Source organism: Hemicordylus capensis, chromosome 7 (assembly GCF_027244095.1).
Source record: "Hemicordylus capensis ecotype Gifberg chromosome 7, rHemCap1.1.pri, whole genome shotgun sequence".
Classification (NCBI taxonomy): Eukaryota; Metazoa; Chordata; class Lepidosauria; order Squamata; family Cordylidae; genus Hemicordylus; species Hemicordylus capensis.
Genome location: NC_069663.1, coordinates 959,802 through 965,475, shown reverse-complemented (window position 1 = coordinate 965,475; position 5,674 = coordinate 959,802). Strand labels below are relative to the sequence as shown.

The following is a 5,674-nucleotide window of genomic DNA, read 5'->3' as shown; positions in this document are numbered from 1 at the left end:
CATCCGTTCGGTGACTAATAAAAAGGCAGTAATAAGACTACGTCGACTGACATTATAAAAGGAACAATATAGCAGCACGTGGTGGACAGATTTAATTTCACCCGAACCACAAGGACAGATCTGACTGGCCTGGGGAGTTTTCAGAAATTTCCCATTTAAAACTGCCAATGGTAAGGCATCATCTCTTGCTCTGAAGAACTCTCTCTGGTGGCTGGGTAGAGAGAGTAACAACAAATCACTGGCTGGTTCCTGGCTGTGATTGCCAAGACGCCCTCTTGTGGTCTGCAGGATGATACCCAGGTCATTTTGATGCTCAGTGTCCAAGATCCTCTGTTTGAGAATCTTCTTGGCCTGATTCTATCCTAATAGTGACAGATATTTCTTTAGAATTCTTTAGAATTTAGATGCCAAGTGATGAGAGTTTTGCTAGCAGTGCTTGTATCCAGGAAGACTGAAACCTGTCGGCCAGTACAAGGGAAATCAGCCCCAAAGGGGAAAGTTGATCTTGAGACAGTAGTTGAAAATTGAAACTCATGCTTGGGATTCCACCCTTTGAAAACCCATTTCTACCTTACTGCAGCATTAGAAATACATCTGGGAGCCCAGAATACAGCCCTTATAAACTTAGATTGGACAATCTGCAGTGTTCTGTAGTTGGAATAGTGGCGCAGTTGTTCACCCTACAGACATTGAGCCAGTGGTTTGGCAATGAACAGCTTTAGTGCGGCAGAAATAACTTCTCCTTTGGAGCAGAAAAATATCAGAATGGCTGATGTACCTGTTGGGCAGTGTAATCCACATGGGCCTTCCATGACCCTGTGGCATGAAAAACCACACCCAAATATTTAAAACTGTTAACCTGTTCAATCCGATGGCCCTTGATTGACCAATTAAAATTCTTAGGCTTCTTGGCAAGGACCATCACCTTAGATTTCTGAAAATTAATAACCAGGTGGTTATCCTTACAGTAATTGGCCAGGAGCTTAAGAGCCCTCCTAAGATCTACTGGGGTTTGAGAGATAATAGCATCAGCATCCGCTTACAGCAAAATAGGGATTTTTACCCCCGCGATGTCTGGCAGATGTAACCCTGGATCTGAGAGATTTTTGGCTAAGGTGTTTATATGCAGGTTAAACAGAGAGGGTGCCAACCTGCACCCTTGTTTGACTCCTTTGCTGGAAGTTATTGGGTGTGAAAGTGAGCCTCGGGGTTACCTCTCACCCTGACGTTGGTGTTCTCATAAAGCTTTTGAATGAGAAGAAGTAATTGCCTGTCAATGTTGATATCCCTGAGTTTTCGCCACAACCTTGGCCTCGAAATTGTATCTAGCGCTGATTTGAAATCTACAAAGGCTACATACAAAGAGCACTTGGGCTTACTGCTATACTGGATGGCTTTAAGAGGGGTTTGGATAACTTCATGGAGGAGAGGTCTATCAACGGCTACTAGCTGGAGGGCTATACTATAGGCCACCTCCAGCCTCAGAGGCAGGATGCCTCTGAATACCAGTTGCAGGGGAGTAACAGCAGGAGGGAGGGCATGTCCTCAACTCCTGCCTGTAGGCTTCCAGCGGCATCTGATGGGCCACTGTGTGAATCAGGATGCTGGACTAGATGGGCCTTGGGCCTGATCCTGCAGGGCTGTTCTTATGTTCTCAATAAGATGGCGTAGCACTAAGGAATGATCCATAGTTGAGCGCCCCATTCTAAAACCAGCCTGTTCATCCCCCAAGATGTCTTCTTGGTGGCACCACTGTGGCAAACCTGCCTAAGTAGCCACCCTTTAAAACAAGGTTAAGGGAGCAAGTGTTCCCTTAACCCTGTTTTTTAAATCGTCTGGCAGCTGCTGATGCTTCCAGCTGCAGATGCCAGACTGCGGGGAGCCCAGAGAGGCCTCATCCCCTAGGAAGCTGCTGTCTACTGAGTCAGACTATTGCCCCCCCCAGCTCAATATTGTCTACACTGCTTGGCAGCATCTCTCCAGGGTTTCATGTTGGGGTCTTTCCCAACCCTGCCTGGAGATGCTGCCAGGGATTGAACCAGGACCTCCTGCATGCTAAGCAGATGCTCTACCACTAAGCTACAGCAGCACCATTTCCAAGGAAGTTGCCTTCTACCAAATCAGGCCATTGGCCCATCTAGCTCAACACTGGCTGGCAGCAGTTCTCCAGGATTTCAGGCAGAAGTCTTTCCCAGCGTTACCTGAAGATGCCGTGGGTTGAACCTGGGACCTTCTGCATGTAAATCCAATGCTCTACCGCTGAGCTACAGCAATTGCCCCAACAATCTGCTCCCTGAGATGACTACGTCACCTTGCTTCATGGTAGGACCGCCCCGTCCAAGCCACTCAGCCACACAGACTCTCCAATATATTTCAGCAGCGTGGTGAGTGACCCTTTGGATTTCTATACACTCCTGGCTTGATTCTTTAAAAGGGATTCATGGTCCCAAGTTCCAGTTGCAGGATTCAGGCTGGTTCATCTTGATGTACCCCCATGCTTGCTTACATACATACATACATACTGGCAAGAACTAAGAGGACGCCCAGCAGCAAGGTGGATGGACTCGATTACGCAGAGGCATAGCAAGGTTGGAGTGGGCCCAGAGACAAGATTTTTAAATGCCCCCCACTCACTGAAGCTCAGCTCATGAAGTAAAGAAATCTTAAATGAAGCTGAACAGTGGTAACAAAAAGCATCTCTCTCTCTCTCTCTCTCTCTCTCTCTCTCCTATGTGCCACTATAGAACATCATCCTAAATTATATTTTAAAAGGTTTTGTAAATTGTGGATGATGCACCCCGCCCCCCTGCTGCTGGCACAAAACAGCTACAATACAGGAGAAGGAGGAGAGCTGGTTTTGTGGTAGCAAGCACAAATTGTTCCCTTTGATAAGCAGGGTCCACCCTGGTTTGCATTTGGAAGGAAGAGTACATGTAGTCTCTCCCAGACTACATGTGATCGGGCTGGGAGAGACTCCTGCCTGCAACCTTGGAGAAGCTGCTGCCAGTCTGTGTAGGCAATACTGAGCTAGAGGGACCAAGGGTCTGACTCGGTAGAAGGCAGCTTCCTCTGTTCCTATCTCCCAGCCTTGTGTTGTCTAGATGAGAGCATTGCGACAGTTTTAACCCCACCACAAAGTCTTAGCAAAGACACACAGCAAAGCCACCACAGGAGAAGAGGCTGGCCTTATTTCTTAGCAGACCTGGTTTATGCACGAGGCAGAGAGAAGCAGATGTACAGGCGACTTCCTTGCCCTGGCTTGCAAAGAGTCTTCAGTTCTTGCAGCCAGAAGGAAACTGCAAGTCGAGAGGACGAGACAGATCCGAGGCTGCCCACAGTAGCAGGGGATGTGGCAAGGAGGGTTTCCAGGAAGCCTGTTCCAGGAGAAGATGGGACATTTCTGCTGAGGAGTGGCTGAACTTTGGCCAGTCACTATCTTTGGCCAGTCACAGGGTGATGGTAGACTGACTTTGGACTAGACTGGTAGACTGACTTTGGCCAGTCACAGGGTGATGGTAGCCCTAGCAGAGCCAATAAGGATGAGAAACCCGTTCCCCAGTGCCCAGTTCCTCAAGGAGGGCAGAAACCCCTGCAGCGGAAAGGAGAGCAGCTAGAAAGCAACCGGAGTCTGGCATTCCATCCAAAAAGGAGGAGAGAGGCTTGATGATTTGCTATTCAAAAGCTTTTCCAGCTTCCCTGGGGGGAAAAGGTATCTTCATCATGAAAGCCCCATATTTATCTACCTTTATTTGCACACATTATTTATGCTGAAATTTTGCCTTGCCAGGTGGAAAGGCATTCATACAGATTCATCTTGTTGCTCTTGCCTGCCTCTTTTCTTCCTTCCCTCCTTCCCTCTACTGTCTTTCTCTGCTAAAAATCAAGATTGCATGCTCCTTGGGACAGGGACCTGTCATTTGGCTCTGTGTAAAGTCCATCAATGGTACTTTATCAGTTGTTTGATTGTTCAGAGAGCGCTTCAGCTGTGTACTTCACACCATGATTGCAAAGTAATGCATGAAGCAGTGTTTAACATGTTGTTGGGAGTGTGTGTGTGTGTGTGTGTGTGTGTGTGTGTGTGTGAGAGAGAGAGAGAGAGAGAGAGAGAGAGAGAGAGAGAGAGAGAGAGAGAGAGAGAGTGAGTTGGGGTGCAACTGTGGGGAGTCCAGCGAGATTTAATTATGGAACAGAGAGGTGATAAAGCAGGTCAAGCCTTTCTGGAAGTCCTGTTGGAGACGGAACCATAGCTTAGCACAGAGAACATAGCTGCCTTTTGAGGGGAAGGAGGTGTGAAGGATCCAGAGGTTTGAGAGAGAGCATCTGCTTTGTATGCAGACAGTCCCAAGTTCCATCCCTGGCAGCATCTCCAGGTAGGGCTGGGAGAGACTCTTGCCTGCAACCTCAAAGAGCCACCGCCAGTCAGTGTTGACAGTACTGAGCTAGATGGACCAAGGGTCTGACTCGGTATAAAGCAGCTTCCTATGTTCCATGTTCTGCCCCTAGGTGCATGGGGCATTCTGCCCCAAAGCATGCCTTTTATACTACTACTACTACTAGCAGTAGTAGTAGTAGTAGTAATAGTAATAATGTGCTCCAGGACAGAGCTTTTACAATTAAAACAGTTTCTTGGCTCACATTAAATCCTTTACCCTGTGTAGGACACTCTCTTCTGCATCCCCTATGCCCCTTCCTCTCACAAAACCAAAAACCAGACGCGCACTCTTGCAATGTCCTTCTGCGTGGCGCTTTCCAAACTAGCTGCTCAGCAGCAGCAAAACGCCTCCGTTCAGGCAAGTTGCATTTGGAATGTAAACAGCAGGGGGAGCAGTCTCGCGGAAACTAACCACCCGAAAAGAGCAGCAACCTTTTGACGACGGATATACAATGTCCTAGCTCTATATCTCAGCAATTAAATGCGCAACAAGGCATTGGAAATGTGAACGGCACCCTGCTGTCCACGGAGGGATAGCAAGACTGGCTATCTGGTTGGCTGGCTAGTTGTCTGGCTAGTTGTCTGGCTAGTTGTCTGGCAGCTGGATTTTTAATTTTAAGCCTCCTAGCCGCAGTGGAAGAGAAAGTACTTAGGGGTCCAACAAATACTGCAAAAGAGGGGAATATTAAATGCAATTTGCTTGTATTTCAAGACGGACTGCAACTTCTGGCTTGTGTTGGGTTTGTCTCCTCAAAAGACAGCTCTGCATACCGTGCATCACAATGGTCTCCTCAGTGTGGATAGCAGTGGTCAGGTTCGTTGCTGGCCCTGTTCCTAGTCTACACAGTCTAAGCAATCGGGTTGGGTTTTGTTGTTGTTGTTTTGCTCTTCTGCTTTGGTTTTTCCTGCTGTTACATAAGAACACAGGAAGCCGCCTCCTACCGAGTCAGACCTTTGGTCCACCTAGTTTACTATTGTCTACACTGACTGGCAGCAGCTCTCCAAGGTTTCAGGCAGGAGTCTCCCCCAGATCTACCCCGAGAGATGCTGCCAAGGATTAAACCTAGGATCTCCAGCGCGCCAAGCGGATGCCCTTCCACTGAGCTAAATCCCCATCCTCCTAGGATTTCTTACAGCTGACAGTGCCCATAACAGGGGTGTAGCTATGATGGATGGTTCAAAGGACCCAGGCCCCCCCCAGCTCCTGAAGGCCCCCCAGCTCCACCCCTCCCTATTTTCTTC

The 5,674-nt window shown here is 48.2% G+C and overlaps 1 non-coding gene across 1 annotated transcript; it reads right to left on the bottom strand.

Moving 5' to 3' along the window:
• Window positions 1-2,018: 2,018 nt before the first annotated feature.
• On the bottom strand, window positions 2,019-2,089 carry TRNAA-AGC (transfer RNA alanine (anticodon AGC)). The gene has a single exon. It is a non-coding gene; the product is annotated as a tRNA-Ala (tRNA).
• Between the last annotated feature and the right edge of the window lie 3,585 nt (window positions 2,090-5,674).